Raw genomic sequence first — 24,964 nt, forward strand, 5'->3', positions numbered from 1 at the left:
TCATCATCATCATCATCATCATCATCATCATCATCATCATCATCATCATCATCATCATCATCATCATCATAATCATAATCATCATCATCATCATCATCATCATCATCATCATCATCATCATCATCATCATCATCATCATCATCATCATCATCATCATCATCATCATCATCATCATCATCATCATCATCATCATCATCATCATCATCATCATCATCATCATCATCATCATCATCATCATCATCATCATCATCATCATCATCATCATCATCATCATCATCATCATCATCATCATCATCATCATCATCATCATCATCATCATCATCATCATCATCATCATCATCATCATCATCATCATCATCATCATCATCATCATCATCATCATCATCATCATCATCATCATCATCATCATCATCATCATCATCATCATCATCATCATCATCATCATCATCATCATCATCATCATCATCATCATCATCATCATCATCATCATCATCATCATCATCATCATCATCATCATCATCATCATCATCATCATCATCATCATTTATTTTGACTTTTTGCTTTGTTATTTTGAAAGTTTTCCAATCCAAAGATGTCAAAAAACGGTCCAGAAAATTTTTCAAACGAAAGACATTTTTTTCAAAGACAAGAATTATTCAAAATCTTTGAATCCCTGTAGCTTTAGTTTTCGTCCAAACATCGAGAAAAAAAAACCATGTTGCAGCATCTTGAGTTCTTTTCGAAATTCATTATATTGTATTATATTTTTTCCGGACTTCTCAAGATCGAAAAGATCTTTCCATTTTGAAATTATTTCCTCTTTCTAGAATAATGAAATTATAAGAGAACTTATATGAGTTACAGAACGAGTGTGAGGTGATTGAGAGGCGGACGAGCACATCAACAGTGATGCAGCAGAAAACGAAGGTGGCACGGCAACAGCAGTGGTGAAGTTGCTGCACTGGGCAGTTGCCAAGATTTGGGAGGAAGAGATATTATCGGAGGAGTGGATGGAAGGTGTTGTATGCCCAATCTACAAAAAGGGCGACAAGTTGAATTGCTGCAACTATCGCGCGATCACACTACAGAGTGCCGCTCACAAGGTACTCTCCCAAATTCTATGCCGCCGCCATTTGCAAGAGAGCTAGTGAGATTCATGGGTGCCCGCACTACCACGGACCAAATTTTCACGATTCGGCAAGTACTGCAGAAATTTCACGAATACAACGTGCACACACGTAATTTGTTCATAGATTTCAAATCCACATACGCACCGTTTTAAAAAAATATGTAAATTTCTGCGCACCCGTAATAAACGCTAGATTTGCCGTAAATTTAAAAGTAATTTCGTGAAAATTTCGATGTTTGCAAAAAAAAAATTGTTGTTTATGTCAATTATTGCTTAAAATTAAACGAGGGTAAATATTAGGCGATGGTTGAAATTCAGATTTTTTTCTAAGCGACACAATTGATCGATATCAGCTACACACCGAATCACGGTTTTCCTGTTCGGTATGTTTTAACAGCTTTCAAACTGCAAAAAAAAAAAAACTACCCAACATTCAGTTATTTTAAATACTACTACTCAATAAAATAGAGCCCCGAGTTTTCAGTATTGATTATATTTTACTGAAACTTGATGACTGAAACTCCAAAATTAATTAACAAACCAGTAAATTGAATTACTTTACGTCAACTTCCTCCGTTTCATCTCACGCGCTTGACTTCGGAATTTTGTGTGTGAAAACTGCAAACCTTTCTGAAAATCAGTGAAGCGACTTCCAACGTAGGAATGAAGAAACATTCACGGAATTGGACAGTTTATGCACTCCTCCATCAGCTTCCAAGTGTTTTATTGACTTGAAGCAAAAGCTTTGCATTGCCTACGATAGAGCTTCAGAATTAAGCACGCAATCTGGCACTCCAAGAATGCAATTAGTCGGCCAAACTACGAGGAAGCTCTGATCGCTACAGCTGGACTACCTCACGTCTAGTTTATGTTTACTGTGGGGACGTAATTTGTGATTGGTAAAAAGGTAAATGAATCATTAAACAATGACGATGTTCCTTAATAAGTAAAAAAAATCTCCTTAAAATAGACCGGGTTGCTCCTTAAATGATTGATCAAAATACGTTAAAAATCTTAAAATGCTCAGTAAATATTTAAATTACGCTCCCTAAAAAAAAAACTGTACATTAAGCATTTGAAAATGCTCCTTAGTATGCAAAGCGGTGCATCATTGTGTGCATTTGTGCATTTTTACTGAACATTTCAGCTGATTTCATGATACTTATTAACCTTTCTACAGCAGCTTTTCCGATGATATATGGTACAATTACACTTCAAAATGGTGCAAAGCGGTGCATACTAAGGAGCATTTTCAAATGCTTAATGTACAGTTTTCTCTATTTTAGGTAGCGTAAATATTTAAATTTACTGAGCATTTTAAGATTTTTAACTTATTTTGATCAATCATTTAAGGAGCAGCCCAATCTATTTTAAGGAGATTTTTTTACTTATTAAGGATAGTTTCATGTGTTTGATTGAGCAAAAGTAGGGCTGCCATTTTAGGTCCGGCCCCTTTCAAATTGTATCATTATTTGCGTATGGCCCTTGTATTTGAAATGACATTTCGCATTCATCTAGTGGTGGCCAATTTTAATTCGAATAATCGATTAATCGATTAACGAGCCGAAAAGTAAAATATTTGTAATCGGTTATATCATGCCGATATAATCATTAACTTCTCCAGAGAATCATCACCAATCGTTTCAATCATGTGCTGCACTCTAATTGGTGGAAACATGACAGCACAGCGACCAAAAAATAATCGAGTTATTGTTTAAGTTGTTAATCTAGTAATTAAAAAATGGGACATCTCTGATTTTGGTGTGATTGTTTTGATAAAAAAAAGCTCAAAATTTTATCTCTACCGAGGGGGCAGCAAAACCACAAAATTACCTTGCATACGGGGGGTATTCAATGGATGAAAGGGACCGTGAAAGAGGTATTTCACTGACTAAAGCGGTTATTGTTGCCAGCTCAGATATTTTGAGATTTACTGAGTGTCCAGTTAAAGCAAAAACTACTGAGCTGATTACCTGGTTTGTTTTTCCGTCGATCTTGTTTTCCGTGCTGAACACGAATGCTACCGACGTCAAGAAGGCAGCTCCCACACCTGGACCCTACCTATCGACAAATCAACTCATGAACCGGGGACCAACGGCTTTACTTCCCTGATGAGAGTGATCAGAGATGTTATGCCTCAGAACATCCCGGCGGCGCCAACTGGGATTAAACCCAGGCCTGATGGAGTGAGAGGTAATCACGCTTACCACTACACCACCAGCACCGCTCAGCTGTTTAAAACCCAGTAAAATTCTACCGACTTCGGTAATTTAAACTCTTATAGATCTTATAAGTTTAAATGAAAATTTAATCTACCGAATTCAATACTCATTGCATGAAACCTCGACACCAACAGTATCAAAGAAAAAGCGTTGCTTTTATCCATCAATTAGAACCTCGCACAGCAGATGGGTGAGAATAAGTTGCACTCGATATAAAATGGTTTCTCAAGTGCTTGACTTCCTCCCGGGTGCAGGCTTCTCTCGAAATAAAATAATAAAACCAATAGGAGGCTATGGTGGGCCACGCGCCAGTGGGGTAATATAACCAACAGCAATTTTTCATTGACTTAACAATCGAAATTTAATGGTGTTTCATCCAGAACTACTAGGTGGGTTATCATTTGGAGAAATTTTCATATAAATTGCTGCTTTAAAAGTACTTGAAAAAAGGTCAATATTTATATTACCCTGCTGGCGCGTATAACACCCAGTTCCCCTATAGATCCATATTGTACCCAGCTGCACAATTCCACCACCATTGCAGAACGTCAAGAAAGAAAAAAATACCGACCATAGGCAACTACACTGAACTTACGTGCGGGAGGTGATAATTATCGTCATTCGTCTCTTGTGCCAGTAGGTTAGGGCAGCGCTATTTTGCCGTTTCCAGAAGTAGGTAATCCAGATGAAGTGGAATTACCGTTTCAATTAGCACCCGCAGGCGCAAGTGAGGCGAAAGTAGCACGAAGCCGTACGACGGTCGGTAGTTCTCATTGAATCAAAAACGTGTTTTATTGAACAGCTAAATGAAATATGGAACAAATATTAGAAAAAAAAAATGCATTATAAATTGTTATACTAATGAAATATGAGTAAAATATTCACGAGGCCGGTATTTCGAAATGTTTCTTGCATTGAGAGCCACCACGCTTATAATTTATTAATAACGCGTAACATTTATTTATATATGTATATATTAATAAATTTCTATAATATACAATCTAATGTTTCCTTTCAATTATGTCACATGACGTTTGTTATCATCTTTTTTTCGCTTGTAGTTTTCCAGCATATCGTGTGTTTCGTGTTTTTTCACTCGTTTTTTTTTTTGCTTCTGTCTATTTTTTGAGTTTATCTCCTTTAGTTCAGAGTGTTCACCTACTGGTAGTACACCTCAATTCAATGAAGTAAATTTATAGTTTGACGTGCGTTGCATTTACTGTTACGGAAAAGTCTCTCGTCTCGGTAGAATGAAACGACTTCTGGCTTATGTTTTCTCCCTTTGATCTGAAGGTGTTTGCGTGTATGTGTGAGTGTGTATGTGCTGTGCAATTCAATCGTTAATAATGGCTCAAGTGTGGTTTTCTGTTTTTTCCTTGTTTTTTTTTCTTCAAATTAACGTACTGCTGTATGGTGTTATCCAGTGATTTGTTTCATCATTATATGTGACAGTAACATCAAGTTAACCAATGATCACAATACTTATGCAGTAATGATTAAGATTCCGTTCGTTCCTTGCCTGTTTAGGTTTTGCGTTACGTTTTACTTGTTGTTTTATCTATAAATTTAATATCATTGTAGGATTAGTTAAACTCATTTCTGTTGACGTCGGAGTTGTGGTTTTGCTCGATTCCTTGCTTTTCATAGGTTTAGTTTGTTAGTATAGACTTCCCATTAGTTTATGTTTAATTTTTTGGTAGTTTATTTTCTCATTTGATAAAAACCGTTACTTACAGTATTTCCTCATTTTTATAAATAATTAACCATATTTTTACACTTTCATTTATCCTTATTCTTACTATAAATGATTTCCGAAAACAATTATAAAAATTTATTTACCTTCATTTAAAAAATATATTTACAGCTTCACTATGTTCAAGAATCTAATGAGATGTCCCATGAGCCCTGGAAAGCGTTAGCCGAGTTATCAGCGAACCTACCTGGTTAGCACTGGGGTGGCTCTTGCGGCATGAGAACTGGCACTACTATACAGCTGCAGTAAAAAACAAGCGCGATACGGACTGTGTGGTAAGTATATAAAAATTGTCGTCCATGATCCTGCCTGCCGCGGATAAACCGACCAGTGCACACCATGTGGTCTATCAGAGCAACTCGGCCTGCGGCTTTCAGTAGGGTGGTTCTGAAAACCTCAACATCGTCGATTAAGATTCACAGCTCTGGTTTATGTTTTGTTTTCATTTTCAATTAATTTCATTAGATCAATTTAATTGAAATGTTGTACGAAATTTTCTTCATAAAAAATAAGAACAATAAAACAAAGTTTTTTTTTCCCCTTACACGATACTATGCATGAACAAGAGATGAAATATGATGTCGCTGAGCCGAGAGCCGGACGATTGATACAAAGCCAAATGTCAATTTTGAATTGTTTTATTATAATTATTATTTGTGTTACGGTTCAATAAGTTTTATCCCAAAGAGGATCATTTTTTTTCGCGCGCAGTTTGTAGTACTAACGTTATGCTCTCGGTTCATGAAGTGGAAATCGTGAATATACAGTTATGACTGTTAATGCGAAATGTTGTTTTGTAAATTTATTCATTATTAACTACACGTCATTTATCACCTAGCAGAGTGTCACATTTTTTTGTCGCTTTTTGTCAATGTTTTCCTATAAAAGATAACTTGTTTATGTAAAAAACGCGTGAATTTGAAAATGGATGTGTATATAAGATGTTTGTTATTCAATATCTATTCTAAATATCGCTAACTTCTGTTTCATAAAAAAGTTAATTTGCGCTTACATTCTTACACGTCAATTCGTTTGTTGTTGTTAATGTTATCTTCAACTGCTCATTCATGATAGGTTCTTTAATTGTTGCTGAGTGCATTTTCCAGCAATCTTCCTGGATTCACTTTACTTTTACTATGATTTGTACACCTTTCCTTTGCTACGTATGTTGTGTTCGAATCTCATGCGCACGACGTGGCAATTGGTTTCGAGATTCACTTTTACTTCTTCGAATTAAACCGAGCCTCGTGCCTGTGGAAGATTGGATTTCCGTTTTCGAACAGAACAAAACAAATGTTGCTAGTCAAAGCGATTGTCTACGTCTTGATGGGAGAACAGAAAAGTTTCAATTCACTATCGTTATTTGTCACAGATTGATTGTAGGTGTGGTAAACAATTTGATTTCGCTTCCCAAAAAGCTTTGCGCTAATGTTCGTGTGTCGTGAGTAGAAATCAGTTTTCTTTTGTAAGCGTTCTCAAATAAGTTATTATTTACACACATACACACACGTAATGTACATTTATCGATTTTTGTATTTTTCGTTTTGTTTTGTCACTAATTAAAAACAACCTTAATTTTTGCTTGATTTCATGTTTAGCTCTGCAGTTTGTTAGGTTAGTAATGATCACTCTGTATTCCATTTATTTCCCTCTGTTGCGGTTTTTTTGATTTTTAATTTATCCTTGGCATTATGCGTCTGCATGGGTTGTGTAGGTGTGTGCAGTGTTGAATGTGAGACAGAAATACTTAATGTGACCCGAATACGTGCCATTCTGTTGTGCAAGAAAAAACAGGTACAGCTGTCTGGTTTTTGGCTAGAGCGGTCGTGATACCAAAATATTTGGCTTGGAGAGACAAATGCAATTTAAAAAGATTGCTGCATACAATAGCTAGGGTTGGAACAAGTAAAATCCAAATAAAAGGGGTGTGAAACCGTTTGGGTGTGTTCATATATCGTAAATTTTATTACATTAATTTGAATAACCGCATTATTTTGGATAACTTTTTGATCCGCCACAATTATGATCAAGTTTTCTTCTACCGTTCAAAATAAGCACTCTACGAGTTTTTTGACATGCGGTATAAAATAAACTCAAGAGTGAGTTTTGAAATAGCCCTGTGTACTTTTGTAAACAAAGACTCAAACTGAAATTGGTCGAATCTCTTAGCTCTTCCACGCAACTTAACACCACCATCAGATAGGTGGTACGGTACTTTTCTTATTCCAAATTGTGGCAGATCAAAAGTTATCCACAATAATGCAATAACATTTACAATATCGGTGCAGTGACGGATTTGTGTTCGGTCTTAAATTAAACAAAATTCTCGCCTTTAAAGTGATTACTTACATTTGAGCAGTTCCACACCAAATGACGAATCGAAAGATCTGAACCTTTTCCGATTTGTATGAAATATTGAGTTTGCAATGGGCAATGATTCACATTTTTGCAAATTCGACCATTTTTGATCATGTGAAATTTTTAAAATGGCGCCTATAAAATTTTTCAAAATTTGCAGCATGGAAACGGCTTTTCCCATCGAATTGATGTCAGAGACAAAGGGTAGTAGAGACAAATAATATCTATCTGGGAAAAATAGAGTAAAAATCTTAAAAAAAAAAAAAATATGCAGTAATGACCCGATTTTGCCAGCCCCCTTTTTGAAAATATTTTCTAATGTTCTACGAATTACCTGTGCATTTTCAGTGGTCTTTATTGAATCCTTGAACATCCATCTTGAAGATGAATGAGAAGGATTTGAAATTACGGTTATGTGAAATTATTTAACGAGAAAAGTCTGATGCGCGGAGGGGCTGTCAAAATCGGGACATTACTGTATATCTAAATACTTCTTGCCCATTTTTTTAATTTAAAAAAAAAGCTCATGAAAATAAATTTTTTTGGCCCTGTTGCTCTAGAATTTATATATTCCCTGTCAGATAGCTGACTATCGTTTGTCGCTCCTGCTAGACTCATAATAATCGTTTGTTGTCTTGCTTGCTAGGGCTGGAGCTTCGATTCGGTGTTTTTCAATTATTTCATATTTTTGAAAAAATTGACTTTAAATTAATCAAACTACGAAAAAACATGGATACAATAATTTCATTTTGCATATACTACTCACACACACGCATAAACATCAGAAACGTGCAGTAGCTTGTGAAAGTCGCGATGATTTCGTTCGTATTCTCGTTGCTTCTATTTTCTTCGTTGAACGCAGAATTGAGCAAAATAGATAGCTGAGCGTTCCGTGACTGATTTTTGACTGTAGTAGTTTGGATGATTATTTTTTGCATGCTGAGCCATTTTAGATTGCATTCTGCTCAGTGAGATGAGCGAGAATTTTACAGAAAGAATATTTTTGATTTTCTCTCATTAAACCAGGAAATGTCCACTCTCACGCTTACTTAGCGCCAACTTTTTTCTCAGTGTACCTCAAGTGTGCTGCGCTGTGTTGGCAGTGCCGACAGTGCCAGTCATCGCGTCACTTTGTTTGGCTACCCGGTATTTTGACAGCTTAAATGTTTTATTTTTCTTGCTTAGAAGATAATACCGGGAGCTTGCTATCCAAAAAACGGAGCTTACGCGGTGGACAAGCTGTGCGATGAATTTGCCAAGATTTACGATGGAAATTAGCAGCATAGTATCACGAAGGGCAGTTCCAGCCGGATGGTATTTCTGGCTGCTAAAATGTTTTAGCTTGAGCATTGACTTTCCGGACATAAGTCCACAGTCAGCTTCTCTCTAGTTAAATAACAGATTGAGCTCAAACTTTAGGAATTTTGGTCGGGTTTTAGCTCTGGGTTACGATTGTGATTACGAAGCTGGAGGGTATCACGCATCAGGAAGGAATGAGATTTTTACCGAAGATTAGAGCGATTACATTTTCTTCATATGATAATCGCTAATACTTGGAATGTGGGATTGTTGGCAATGTTGACCATTTTTAGCACAGTAGAGAGTTCCCTAATTTTGGTATGCACAGTAATCCGTAGTGTGAACGGACAATAATCCATGGTGGGACTAGGCGAAAATTCACTGTTCCAAGACCTTTGTAGGGGTAAGAGGTGGGACCATCATCATAAACATCATTGGACAGATCGGTGCTGGCCTATTATTACCTACAGGCACGCATCGCAAACAAGCTTTAGTGGTGAGCCGTAACACTCCTGATCTACGATTTTGTAAACTACTACATATCCTAGGACAGTTCTTGTCACGGCTCATTAATTGTAATCAACGAATCACTACAGATTTTCCTACTCTCGTTCAAGACATTGCAGGTTAAAACCAAAGGTGATGCAAGCTAACAACAGGTCAAGATAGCAAGCTTCATATAATCTGGAATTCAGAAGATCCATCTACGTTGTGAATATCTCTCTCAGGTACGGTGACAGGTTGGTAAATTCGCCAACTTATGTCGTTTTAGTTTTTGCTAGTGTAAGCAGCAATAAGCGCGAGTCATTGACAGCTCATCATCATTTGTTTGTAAACAAAGGTGCAACCGATAGCTACACTCTAATTTTTTCGGTGTTCAGCAGTGTAGCACCGCAAAAACGAAACGACATTAGATTTCTGCGCCTTCGACAATCATCGAAAAAGACGCCCTTTTCGCCATTCAAAAAATAAGAGTGCAGCTCGAAATCTATTTTTTGGCACTTGTAAGCAACCAAATTCGAAGTATGAACTTCAGTAAGCCTCGTTGGATAAAAATCTTCTTTTTGCAACTTTAACGCCATTTTAGCTGAGAGTGGTTAAGGAAATGGAGATAACTGGTTGCTTAATTAATTGCTTGCATCGAATTGGTGAATATCGTGGACCCATGGTATTTTGACCGTTTTTAATTGGAGTACTTTTTCACTCGACCCTCTTATCGGCCTAGTGTGAAAACTAAAAAAATATGCTCCTACAAAATTGAATAGACCTACATCGAACATGGAATGGAGTAATGCGAAATGGAACAGTGCGACTGCGAATGGAACGTAGACTAAATAAAAAAATAGCAAACGCTTTTATAACCGTTATTAAAACAAAGCAATGAAAAACTGAAAGACTAGCCTTGGGGTCTAGCCGAAGTTTAGAGAGCTCCAAAATTCTTGGCATATGTTTAAGCTAGAAGCTGTTTTTTAGAGGTTTTAGACTCCCTCACCCCGCGTAGACAATCTCCGATACAAATGATAGGAAATTTGTTTGCACCGTAAACACTCACCACTCACTTGCCCCGTAACGTGGGTAGATCACCTTTTCGTGGTACGTTACGGGATGTAAGATCTACCACCGATTCCTAGTCCTGACTACTTCAAACTAGGGGAACAGGATTTTTCAGTAATCCAAGGAACATCACATCTTAGTCCTTGTTACTTTTTATGCCTTGTTGATAGTGACAAGACTCGGCTTTGTCTACCGAGGATGATCTTGAAACAAGGAAAAAAAATGAGTTAGTTGTCTTCATCTATGTGATTCCTAATCTTCTATTCTCTTGATGATCTTGAAACAAGGGAAAAAAAACGTTGGTCCCTAGTTTGAAGTGGTTAAGACTAGGGTTCTGATGCATGGTCATTATCGGTGTCATACCTTAATTTTGTTGCTAAGGAATCCAATTTTGACTGACAAAAGGGCGCGCCTTTGGAGGGTGTTTCAACACTCCGAAAGGTATAAATAGCGGGACCTTTCAATTAGACTCGCATCCTTGCGATAAATGCAAGAGTGGCAACTGTAAAAAATCGAATACTTCATCATTTCTCAATAGTGATGGAGTAATACGACATGCACTAAACTAAAGACACGGGATATACTACAATAGATCAATTCATTGGTCGCAGTAGTGTTAGGTCGCGAACAGAGGAAAAAAACACTCACCAAGTGGTTTATGGTCAGCTCTTAAAAGGAAGGCTAGTGTCTCAGCAATAGCTGATGTTGCTTTCGATTTCCTCTTTTTCTCCAGAATTTCCCGGGCTTACTTAAATGAAAGAGTCAATCACGGATGAAACCTGATGGCAGATCGAAGCGAAGAAATGCAAAACCAGAGCGATGAAATGGAAAACCAGAGGAGCCTTCCCAGCCCCCTCTCTCTTTGTTATATATTCAAGAATGTGTTGGCACGGGGGTATTTTTTTCAATCTTAGCATTGCGACAACATATTATTTTATTTAGTTGAACTCCCGGAAATGATAGAGAACAATCATAAAATCACATGCCTACCTTGGAATCGGTATAACAGGTTCCAGATATTCTGGATTATGTTTTAATTTTTTTTCCGTCTATCTTGTTTTCCGTACTGAGTACCAATGCTACCGGAGGCAGGCAGCTCCCACACCTGGACCCTACCTATCGACCCATCAACTCATGAACCGGTGACAAACCGCTTTACTTTCCAGAGATTTTATGCCTCAGAAAATCCCGATGCGACTGTGATTGAACCCAGGCCTTTTGGGATAAGAGGCAATCACGTTTACCACTACACCACCGGCGCCGCTGTGAATTATGGTTCTGAATGGTCAAATTTGTTATTTTTATTAAACATACTAAGCGACATGTCAAATCACATCTACTCGAAAAAATTTGACCAATAGCTCTAACACTTAATAACATAGCTTTATGGCCACCGTAGAAATTGTTCCGAATGTCCAAAATTATAGCTCCACATGGTCACGTTCTTTATCATAGCCATATCAAATCACATCTACTCAACTAGCTAATGGAACTCAAAACAACAAGCATCGAGTCATAGACGCATCACCAGGACTCAAAAAGTGCAGCTGTGGTTAATTTTCGTGACAAATGTGGCTGGTCATTTAAGTAAAGGGAGAGACATTTGAATTAAAGTATGCTAAGTTGAAGGTAATATATGTAGTATATTAAGAATATATTGATATCAAAAATTCATGCAAGCGTTCAATCGTTATGAAATATGACCATTTTTAAAAGTGACAGATATTACGAATCACCCTTTAAAATTTATATCTGATGAGTGTAGAAGTTTTTTAATAGCACACTTTGTAGCAGAATATTTTTCAAACTTTTTTTTTTATTATGTTGTTTTCAAATTTTACATTTAAGGGCACTGTTTGAATCTGGCTAAAGATAAAACATATCTCATTTTGTATATTTGCTCATATGAGCGCACTGGTTGTCGGAAGGTCGTCCAAAACATGTATTTGAGAAATTTACAGCAAAAAGAGGGGTTGTTAAGCATCTTAACAATAAAAAAACAAGTGATTTTTCTCGAACAAATTTGATCTCATCGTTGTATCGTTAAAAATCGAAATTGATTTTTCTCCCCTAAAATAATTTAACAATAAATTTTAATGTACTCGAAATTCAACAGTTAAAATCATTGTAGTTTTTTGTTTTATTATTATTATTTTTTCGGGTGATTATCCAGGGATCTAAAAATAACTCAAAGAGGGGCTCTAGAGCATCTCATCGAAGCAGAAAATGTGGAGAACTTCATTCAGACAGAGATTTTGACTAATTTAAGAGGTATTTAGAGAATTTCCCAGTCAGATACTAATGACAACCATGACATATTCCAAAGAATTTCAAAAAGCGCTTCCGTGCTCAACACTTATTCACACTCCGTATTCATCAATGAACACTAACAATAGATACAGATGGAGCATGAATCTTAACAATAAGTTTGGATCTATTTTTATTACAATTCCTTTTCGCTTGAGTGCAGCACAGACTATGTACACGGTTAAGGCAAAAAGTAAATACACTTGATGCCATTTATTTTTGGCAAATATCCACCTCTGCAACGATGCCTTTTCCACGTTGCTCCTGTTGCTACTACAAAGCGGTCCAGGAAGAATGTCAAACGATCCGAAAAGGCCAACATTCCACCGATGGCTGATGGAGCAAACAACCGGTGGTGGCATGCCGTAAGATAGGGGCAACGCATATGGTGCGTGGGGTGACTCGCTAAGGGAGGTGAGGTGCTCGCAAGAGCATAATAATAATAATACAAAAAAGTCACTCAGTGCTAGTCAAGCTGCACGACACGTCGGCGAAGCATGTCGACAAACATCATTGTCGATTGACGTGGGATTACCGCTCCTGGTTTGACATATTGGAAATCGCTGTAGGTGGAAGGAGTGGAGACGGATGAAATCAATAGATGGTGATTTTTTGTTATGAATTTCGCTTCCACATCCTAAGCATGAAAATTCATAACATTAACTGAAAAGTCATGGTAAGTGTGATTGCCTATCACTCCAAAAGGCCTGGGTTCAATCCCAGTCAGCGCTATCGCGATTTTCTGAGGCATAAAATCTCTGATAATGCCTTCCTTCGCAAGCGAAGTAAAGCCGTTGGTCTCCGGTCCATGAGTTGATGGGTCTATAGGTAGGGTCCAGGTGTGAGAGCTGCCTCCCTGGCGTCGGTAGCATTGGAACTCAGTACGGAAAACAAGATCGACGAAAAACAAATCAAGGAAAAAAAATCTGAAAAGTCACTAAATATCTTACTGTTCAGACTGCCTTTCCATTAAACACAGAATTCGGCTATGACATAAAAAGTACAAATACTCCGTGAACCAGTTATTAAAAAGTTTAAATTGCTCAAGTTTTTACGCCACCCGTAAAAACCCCGCCAGTGGCAACTGATATTGAATTGTAATTAGTGGGACCGTTGCCGGCGAGATGACGCTCGGTTTTGCAGAAAAAAAAGTAAAATGCATCTGGAGCTTTAGAGAGCAACCAAGAACAGCTTGGGGAAATTTAGTCGGTTTGCAAAAAAGTCTCGAGAATTGAATTACAAACTAATTGCAGCATGAAGGATTAATATTTTTCAACTTTTTTTTTAAACTTTCACTGCGACTAAGTGGGAGCGTCATTTAAAACATCGCAATTGCTAACTTTTAAGTTATGCTCGTGATGAAGTGCATATATTAGCTGTTTCAATTTGCTGGGATGAATTCCGGATGCCTTTAATCTGTAGAAATCTGTATAAATTAGCATTTATATACAGGTTTTACAATAAGTGTTTCGATTATGGCACTAATACTCCAGAGTTTTTGGCTCTAAGGCCTAACCCAAATTTCATGGCAAAATCTATGTTCTAACTAAGCATAGAAATAAATTTGGAAAAGATTAAAAAAATAAAGAAAATTACGATCGAGCCAATTAGGGAACCGACCAAAAACTGGAACATTTACTCTAATTTTATATCAAGAAATTTGATTTGGTTGCAAATATACCAATTAATTCATACATACTACAACATATGTTGTTGTTATTCATGGACCAGTCATATTTTTCAAATTACATAGTGAGCATATGCTGTGTGACTCTCCTTGATAAAGCCGACTTTGAAGCCCAACATGTTTTTTAAAATTAGGATTTAAAATAAATGTAGGGTAGAGAACTAGTTCAGCCTAATCGCCCATTTTGGGTCTATCGAGCAGAAAACTTCAAATAAATCCATGATTTCAGAGTTAACAAGTCAATTATGAGTTTGGTACGATACTTTAGTTAATAAGCTACGGAACGAAGTCAATGAGTACGCGTGATATGAAGGTTTGCACCCATTATTCCCAAAAACAAAAGAAGCACTCCTACCGAATCATTTTTTTTTCTTCATCCGATAGGCCGAAGTGAATTCATTGGCGTTTCAATGGCGTTTCAATGCGTTAGGCTGAGTTTAGAATCCGTAGGCCGAGTTTGGCGTCAAGAAGCAGTGTTAGACTTTTAACAATATCTCAACGATTGGTTTCTCTTTATCAAATCTTAAGGTACATACGGAAAGGTAAATAAATTTGGAAGCCATCAGTAATAATAACATTCCGTTTGGTGCTGAACTGCGCTAGATAAAGAAACATAAAGTGCGGGTTGTGCTTAATAGGCCGAAAATGGGGTATTTAACCCTATATCCAAAAATTCTAAAACTGATGGAGGAATTTTAAACAGTACTACAATAAATCAGATTAACGACATCAGTGGAATCAGTTAATCAAAATTTGCCAACTCTATAAAATGTCCTTGCGATAAGATGCAAACGATTTAGCTCGAGAATGAACTGCAAATGCGTTACATCCATTTCAAAGATTTGGTTTGGTCATTCTAAGCTGCGATTGAATTTTCCATAGTAAGGTCAACACGGTTTACTAAGGCGAAAGTGTCGTATGACAGTTAAATAGAATCTAATCAATTGTCACTATTATTATGAGATATATCAATGTATATGATGAAAGAGTACACTGAGAGAACAAATCTTAAGTCATTCATATCATGTATAGATTTTATGGCAATTGTATGAATATTTGTAATATAATGCGCACTACTTCTGACATTATGCATAACGTATACAACGAGAGTAAAATCGATTTTCGATGGTGAGTTTTTTTTTCAGTTTTCAGCTCTAATAACAAAGCAGTCAACTTTTGCTCGTTGAGCTAAACCTGTAGCCCACTTAGAGAAAGACTTTCGTTAGATGGACTGAGCTGTCAAGCTGAAAATTGGTTGAGGGATACACCGATTGTTTATTATCATCACAATCCCTTAGCAACTATCCAAATTTTTCATACATAAGCCCCTCGAAAATGAAATAGAACTGTCAAAAATTACGTTTGACTTCAATTTAGGTGGGCAACAGCCCAACTAACGGGAGGCCAACTAAAACGTAGCTCACTTAAACATAGCCCAACGAGCGAAACTAGATTTTGATTTCAGCGAACGAGAACAAATGGTTAATCTGAGATTTCCAAGATCCTGAACAAAGAAAAAAAAATGCAACCTGAAACAAGTGCAAATTCGGAGTAAACAATAAGAAATCAAATTTCAGGTTTACAAAAATTGTTAGGATTTTAGGGAAAAATAAAAAAAAAAGCTGGTACAGTTCATCCTAATGCAACGTTTCAACTTAAATTTGTATAGGGGAAATGGCTCCAATGTTAGCCTATGGATCTAAGATTCGGCCCATCGCTAAAAATCTGCTATTTTTCAATTTTATCTAGATGAACGCGTCATTGGAGCGGTACTAACGGATATTTTTGGTCGCTATTGAACATTTAGCTAAATTAGGGGCACTTAGGGCGACAGTATATCCATTTCCCCTATTTTTTTGATTTTATATTGCGAAATTTTTCTCCATTTAAGTGAATTTAATTTATTCGATCTCATACGGGAAATGTTAGCTTCGGCAATACCTTAACGTATTATCTTCAGAGTCAAACAAAGTCCTAGAGCACTCAAACTTGACCAATAGATTTTCTGAATCACAATGTATCCACATGCCAAATTTGAGCTCTCAAGGACGTTGTTTACCTCCCTGACGATAATAGAATAAGGTGTTGCTGAAGCCGTCATTTACCGTATTTCGTTTTCAACTTTCTTACCGTTCCCACATGGGAAAATAAATTATGGATCATAAAAAAAAATCCGTCCACCGACTACCATATAATTATACCGCAACTGTCAAAGTTCTACCGCCAGTATGAAATTGAGCTGATTATTGATAAAACATATGTAGGGTGCATTGACAAACTTAAAGTATTTTTACTGGCAATTCTTTGAAGTCTTGTTTATTTGACAGCTACGATTTTCTTTTTGGAATTAATCCGTAAAACGAAATTAAATCTCTGGGAGCACAATATAACGCTTGGTTTCAATGACACTACTTGGGATGTTTACTTTCGACTCCTTTGTTGTCATGCTGATAATTTTTTAAATAACAAAAACCAGCTGATGAATTCGTTTGCCCGTGAAAACGTCAAGTAAAAACTGAAATGGTAAGACCTTTTCAAGCCACATAACATTCTGGCAGCTTCACATTTCGTCGAGAAAGTCTAAATATTCATAGAAAACGTAATACATTAATAAGTAGGGTAAGGAAAAATTGTTATCTGCATACCATTTTCACTTCAATTAACGGAGTAATCACGAAGTTACGAATAACTTGATATAATTTTTTTCCTTCGGTGTTAACATAGAAGTTAGGAAACATATTAAGACTCACCCAAAGTTCTAGTTTCTTCAACTACGCGGAGAAATATGGCCCATCTATCTATGCTTACTAAAAGTATAGTACAGGGTGCGTGACGAATTTTTGCAGTACATTTCAAATAGTAATTTCTCATGCTTGTGCATCATGATTTAGATATATTTGGCAGCACTGGATAGCTTATACTATTAGGTGTAAGATTTAAACAAACAATGTTGAGTAAACGTAAAGATGTCGAAACAAGAGAGCAATCTGTGAGCCGTTGTCGCTTTGTTGCGCGCCGGAGTATGCATGAAAGAAATAATTCGGTCGGTAAATGTGTCTGAAAGAACAGTATATAATATTGAAAAAGGCTTGGGAAAGTGATAAGACGGAGCACCTGCTCATACTGCTAATAAAGCACAGAAATGGATTACGGAAAATATTTTGTAAATCTGGGAGGAAGAAATTTGGCCCCCAAGCAGTCCCGATATCAATCCGTTGGATTATTTTGTATAGGGCGTCGTCCAACGGGATACCAATAGAACCCCTCACACCACACTTAAGTCGCAAAAAGCTAAAATCAAGGCAGTGATGACATCTATGGATCGAAACATTTTAAAACGTGCATACTGCAGTTTCCGGAAGCGTCTAACTACAGTCGTCGAAAGGGAAGGCAATTTTTTTGAATAAATTTACTTACAACTTCCATATGTTGCGAAAGAAAATAAATCGCACAAAATTCATTGCTAGAATAACTAACTGGTGTATTTTTTCTCAAATATGCCATTTACTGCAAAAATTCGTCACGCACCCTGTATAGCACATAACGGAATTATGAAAACGTCAATATTAGCTGTCTCAGACTGCACAAAGATGGAATATATATGATTTTAAATATGCTTACCAGTAGAGTGTTCCCATGAAATACTTGGATTGCCCTTCAATTTTGCATTTATGATAATCCTGAATTCGATTATAAACAATGGATCATATCGTCGCGTTGAAAGTGAAACGATACCCATGGGTAAACCGAAGCAAGAAATTAATCATATTAATTTCATCATACATATTTCTAACGGCAATGAACCCCAAACAACGGAGCATAGTATACAATTGTACAGGCTATATTCTCAATACAGTCAACTTAACCACAAATCAAAACCCATATTTTCTTTTTTTTTTTTAGATCGTGGTGGAATCTGTCACTGCACTAAACTAGGCTAACAGCTATGACTATATGCAAAGCCCAAAAATACTGACAAGCATCGGTAACCTAACGAGCTGCCAAAAAATCTTTGATTATCACAAAACATGGGGCTTACACAGCCTCGATGATGTTTCTGCTGGTTTCTTCAAGTGTTGGTTATGTTTGCTGTTGCCGCTAATGTTGATACCGTGTTGTCGTCGGGCTTGATTATGTAACCAAGTTTGTTTGCTCAAATCAAAATACTCAAATTGGGTTCCTCGAGACTCGACAGCACATTTTGTTGTGTTGTTCGGAACGGATCCTTACCAGTGGAAGCATATGTGTGCTCCGGGTGCACGAATACACAGAGCAATGTCGGATATTTATGTATATAATGGCTGCTTGCGCTGAAGAGCTACACCGGGCCAGCGATGTGTTGAAAAGCTATCATCCCTACTGCCGTCGAACAGGAGTAATAGCATTTCAGTTGATTCCTGGGGCTGAGATTTCCACCCTTACATCAGCAGAAGCAGCAGCGACGGTAGAAGTGCCCATTGTCTAGCTGGGATAGGCCTTACGATCGGTAAGTGACGAGGAAGGGCAGTGGGTGAGAAACCGGAGCGGTGTGTAAACAGAGTAGAAAAGTAATAATTTTCTCAATTGGAATCAAATGGAATGGAAATTCTGGAGAGCGGAGTAAAATGATTTCGATTTTTCTCGATGCTATTTAACCGCAGACGACAATCACCGCCGCCATCGTCATCATCATCATCGTTTCGGTTGACGATGGTGCATGGAAAATACATAGATTTACAGGTGGATCTCAACTTTGGTATGGCTCGAGTTTTGTAACATACAAGTATACATTTTCTAAAAGTATTTTAAAATTGTATTAAAAAAAATTGCTACTATTGATAAATCCACATGCTAGGGAGCTTTTGTAATTGATATAACGCCATTTTAGCACAAGTCGCAAAAATCTCGATTTTGGCAACACGAAAATTTAAGTTTCTAATATAGCATTTTTTCTATATATTTTTTTTTCAACGGATTATCATTGTTGAGCCATTTTAGCACACAATTGTGACACGTCGAAAAAGGTCTTGATTCAGTGGCTATCTCGATTTTGGTAGCATAGATTAAGCAGTTGTGTTGCGAAAAACGAGATCTTGCTGTATTTATATTGAAAAGTAGTAGGTTAGGTACGTGACCTCGTCGTAGGATGGGTGGGTAAACGTTGGAATTCATTTCATGCCTAAACGATTATTGGACCCAATGCTTTCTCCCGTTCCCCATTAAAAGGACGACGTTTGCTATTTTTTGCTCAGCTTCCTCGGAAAAATCGTCCAAGCAATTGCTAGCTTTGCGGTCGTCGCGCTTTTCAACCGAACGACGACTTTTGGAACGGTTTGTATTAGACGCAGTAATACGCAGAACGGGAACGAAAACAAGGCCTCGGTGGTGGGGGCAGCCGTGGCGCGGAAATTGTATTTGAGGTTTGTGTTCCTTTCTGCTTTGGGCCTGTGACGAGATTCCCGAGATATTTTTTGTTTATTTTGCTTATTAGGTACTGCTCGCCATCTTGCTGCTGCTCATTGGAACGGGCCAAAGTCAAAGGGTGTACTCTGGACCTGACCAAACGGAAACTGATTATTTGTAGACAAAGATGGGATAGATGTCGAGTCGATTTCAATTAGATGATAAATGGATTACAGGCTGTAGGATAGCAGCTTTGTAACGACGATTTAATTAGTAACAATTTCAATTTTTAGGGACAATGTTTACATACGTTCAGTGAGTTCATTAAGAGGAAATGTACTCATCGACGAACTGTTGCAAAGTGTTTAAATGGAAATCAAGATAAACAGTAAGTTGATACATTTGTGTGCTTCTCATTGGGTAATCTGATTGCCGATAACGGAGAGTCAAGTTGTCTATAGCAAAGCATGCTGAAGAAGTGGGTGTGATTACCAGGCCGGTTAAAAGCTATTTGGGTAGGAATGTTATTGTCACACATCAATCAGTCGACGTTTTTTTTTCCTGAATTGTTTGCGTCGATCTTGTTTTCCGAACTGAGTATCAATGCTACCGACTCCAGGACGACAGCTCCCACACCTGAACTCTACTTATCAACCCATCAACTCATGCACCTGGGACCAACGAAGGAAGGCATGATCAGAGATTTTATGCCTCAGAAAATCCCGACGGCGCCGAACCTATGCAGTGAGTGAGATGCAATTACGCTTACCACTACACCACCGGCGCCGCTGGTCAGTCAACGGTGAATATTAGGAAATAGTGTATTACCGAAATACCCTCAACAGCTAGCTGAGTCAATCTTTTGCAGACAGTTTTTCCAAAGGAAATTTACATATATCAATTGAAGTTACACGATTGTATTCAGTGTCGAACCTAATTAAGAAACCATACTTATCAATGTGGGTGTCTTAGTAGAATACCTGTATAAAGAAAGAGAGAAGGATTAGTAATTTCCATTTAATTCGATTATTAGTACAAGACACTGAAGAAGTCTACACATTGTTAACGAAATACCAATATCGGTCAAGGATGAGCGAATAAGGTAGTGGAATTAAATGGAAATTGCTCATCCTTCTCTCATTCTTTATATACTTATCAATACCTTTAAGTTTTTTTTTTGGTTTGTTTTTTCCGTCGATCTTGTTTTCCGTGCTGAGCACCAATGCTACCGACGTGCCAGGAAGGCAGCTCCCACACCTGGACCCTACCTATCGACCTATCAACTCATGAACCGGGGACCAACGGTTTTACTTCCCTTCTGAAGGAAGGCGTGATCAAAGATGTTATGCCTCAGAACATCCCTGCGGCGCCGACTGGGATTGAACCCGGCCTGCTGGGGTGAGAGGTAATCACGCTTACCACTACACCACCGGCGCCGTTGTTTACCTTTAAGTTGTTGTAAATCAAAAGATTTACATTTCTTTGCTCAATCTGGTAATAGTTATACCCACTTAATTCACTATTGGGTTCTGTTCTGAATACACTGGCCTAACCGAGGTAAACTTATCTTGTGTAAAGGGCTAGTGGCCTCACAACCAGAGGTGGCAATGCCATTTAAAAAAAATTATGGAGAAAAAATTCGTGGTATTAGTTTCTCCCACACAATTTAGTGGTGACATCTCTGTTGAAAAAATGCACAACAATAAGATCCATTTCAATGTCATAAGAAGCCGATATTAGGAGAAAGTCTTGAACCTATGTGAAGGTGGTTGACCACACACTATGAAAGGACGAAAACGAAATGTGCAATCATGCGTTAGCTTTGATTAAGGTACACTGAACGAAAACATTCGCAATACTTCGAATGCTTATTGTATTGCTCGAGCTATTTAAGGGCCGGTTGAAATATTATGTAACGCAAAAAAGTTGATTTTTTAATACCCGAAACCCCCCCCCCCCCTTGTCACGCACTTTTTCAATACCTAATACATGGTGGTTAACACATTCAGACTACCCCTCCCGTCTGGCGTTACGTAATATTTGAATGGGTCCTAACAATATGCTTTTGAATTTCGAATGATTGCCTTATGGTTGAATTCGTCATTAGCTGATGAGCATTCATATGATTGTTATCCAAATAAAGGATGATGGTTATTTGAAAATTTAAGAATAGGATTGCAAGTCATGCTTCCAAATAGATGTATAATTCGATTGTTTAAACTTTCATATTGAATAGCCATGAACAGTCATTACATGGATACAAAAATAGTTTGTTGGTAGAGGAAAATTCCTCCATCACAAAATAGACAATCTTGGGTTTCCACTCTTTACCAATGTTCGTACCACCTCTGATAGCGATGACTATGTTTTCACCTCACTTGTCAGTTCAGATCAGCAAATAAAAATTATTTACATTATCGTTTTGGATGGTTTGCATTATGGGGCTGAACGAATTTAATTTAGAATGACAGTTATTCTACGGAGAGCAACGTAAGCGCATTTCAACTGAGATCCGTTCGTTTTTCGTATTAATGTGCATCCTTTATTCGAGCGGAACATCATCTCATTACAAATCAACCATCATGCGGTTGGAGCTATCATTCGAAAAAGCTTTTTCTATATTTCATTCGAAAGGAGGATGATTTTTTGGTACAGTGTAAGACATCGCTGCAAAGGCAGACCTAGGTGCTGATGGAAGAGTCTCAATAAAGAGATTATAGTATTTAACAGACGTTTGACCTCGTCATTATTCTTCCAGGATAAAATGTTTTCCCGTTAGTGCTATGCTTTACTTACTTTTGAGGAGCCTAACATGTCTGTTCCAAATCAGCAACAACAGTTTGTGTTCCGAAACGCTCTATGGATGACTCTCAAATCCGAGGATTCCAGCACCAGATCCTTTTTAATTTGTCTGGACCAGCCAACGACTGCTTAGGAAAACTGGATATGTTAAGTACGGTCTACTTAGAATCTGGACGCAAAAAATCTGCTCTATCTCGGGATTAGTTTGACGTTAGAAAAAAAATATAAGCTAGTCTTATTATTGCGCTTTTATTCAAAATGCTTATTCCGTTGTGTTTACAAACTTTTATTGAACTTGAATTTTCCTTTTGCTCTCTCCTGTAGACAAACTCAGAATTTATTGGGCAACTGCTAGCCAACTCTACAGCATCCCTTCGAAGACAGCGTGGCTAGTGATGTGCAGCCATGGAGCGAGTGGAATGAAAACGACTTCTGTGTACTTCATAGGAAACTCAGGATTTATAGCTTGAATGGTTAGGTTTTATTAGGTTTCTGAGTTTAAAAAATTCTCTGACATGCCATCACATGAGATTTTTAGTACTCACTACAGGATCATAAATCGCCTTCCGGGTCAGTTCCGAGATCAAATCTAGTATAATATTAATTGCCACTTAGCAGTCTAACGCAGTCTGGCAGTTTGATCCATTCTATAAAAATAAAACTTTTTTATAATTATCGTACTGCCGTTCTACGCATATCAGTCCCATGTTTCAAAAGTTGCTTCTGAGAAAATCGCGAATAATGTTTCGAATCATTTCTGCTCATTGGAAGAAATGTACGTAAAAATAAGTTAGCGCATTGTTCACATTTCAACAGAATCAATATGTTTTAGTGAAAACTACAGAAATTACCTTCAATGATATCAGTTAAGCCTATTTTTATACGAACAATATTTAATGGGACTGTTATGCCTAGAAATTTGCACTGAAGTAGGAAATTCTACGCATGTTAGTCCCACTAGGAAGTGCTACTGTCAGTGTTGCTTTGATGGCCACGTTGCGTTTGACGTCTGTACTCTTGTAATTACATGAGCGTGCTTGCGTTCTCCGCAGTTTTGGAAGATCCTGGATAGTTTGTATAGCTTTCCATCATTAAATTATACCAACAATAAATTTGTTGACACTTCTATAAAACCATTAAAAGTATGGGCATCTCAAGAAACTAATGTTAAATGCACTATTTAGAACATAAACTTCTTAGCATCTTGTTCTACTCCTTAGCAAAATGAACCTAGGCCTAAAGGAGATTGTGCTTAATCATTTTGAGTCCGACCATAGATTTATGGCTGACATGCTGTGGACAAAAGATCAATACGTCACACGATCGTTGAACGTGGGCTTCGATGATTTCAAGAAATACTTTGGAAGAGTTGACATGCATATGCAAATTTCTTCCGTACGGAGTTGATCTTTATACTACGTATTATTATATTATATAGGGGGCTTTTCATGAAACACGTAGACACTAGAGAGGGTATAGTATAAGAGAGTAGCGGACTAGCTGGTTTTGAGCCAAACGAACTGTCAAAGCCAGAGTCAATCGAGCAGCGCCTATCTGGATTGCATTGGCAGTGTTGCTAGAAACTACCCAGGCATAGGTTGCCAAGGCAGTTTGTTTTGAATCCGCTCCTCTTTTATACTAGACCCTCTCTAGAAGACACTATAGGGGGAGTGTGGGGGGTGGCGATTGTCTACGTTAGTGTCTAATATTGCATTGTTTGAAATTAGAAACTGGCGTTTTAATATGAAATCCTGGTTTTCTTAATATTTATCAACATTAAATAAAACTGCCACTTCCTAAAATGGTTCATACTGTTTCTTTTGATTAAATAAATCCTGATTCCATAATTTGTGTACACAAATCGATTCGTTAATGATAAATTCAGTCGAGAAAATCTTTGTGGGACAGTTATGCGTAGAATTTCAACATGAGACAAATAGGCTTGATGTTGTTTTTATACAAACCCAGAACAAACAATATGTTTTTCTATTTTCAATCCAAAGTCTACCTAACAAAGTACTGTTTTATGAACAAAAGTGAAAAACGCCCAAAAGTAACATGGGACAGATATGCGTAGAACGGCAGCGTAGGTTTTATTCAAAATAAAACATTAGTCGATGTTATTTTTTTGACATCACATTTCATTGAAAAGCTTCTCATTTCAAGCCAATATCAAGAGCCGCGGCATGATTATCCTATCTTCCGAGATAAGACTGGCCCACATTTATATGGGAGACATTTTTTTTAAAACCACTCTCTGAAAATATCAGCTCATTCGGATGTAATGGTTTAAAATTGATATGGGGTTTTTGGTTGAAATGAATGGATAAATTACATTCATTCACTCTTTGATGCATAGAAATGGTTCCGCAAACTCGAATAAACTCAAAATTTCAGCACAATTTGCTTGAACTATAAGGAACAAATTCCCCATACAAAATTCAAACTAAAAGCGCTAGCAATCACATGAG

At 37.4% G+C, this 24,964-nt stretch overlaps 1 protein-coding gene across 1 annotated transcript in view; it reads right to left on the bottom strand.

Annotated features, from left to right (window-relative positions):
• Positions 1–4,287: 4,287 nt before the first annotated feature.
• Positions 4,288–24,964, bottom strand: part of nAChRalpha1 (nicotinic acetylcholine receptor alpha1) — a 269,161-nt gene continuing 248,484 nt past the window's right edge. The window contains exon 11 of the mRNA XM_065235105.1: positions 4,288–4,909. The gene's annotated coding sequence lies outside the window, so the exon portion shown is untranslated. The remainder of the gene's footprint in view (positions 4,910–24,964) is intronic.

Source organism: Ochlerotatus camptorhynchus, unplaced genomic scaffold, assembly GCF_037179485.1.
Source record: "Ochlerotatus camptorhynchus isolate MF236.1 unplaced genomic scaffold, CSIRO-AGI_Acam_v1.1 ptg000458l, whole genome shotgun sequence".
NCBI lineage: Eukaryota > Metazoa > Arthropoda > Insecta > Diptera > Culicidae > Ochlerotatus > Ochlerotatus camptorhynchus.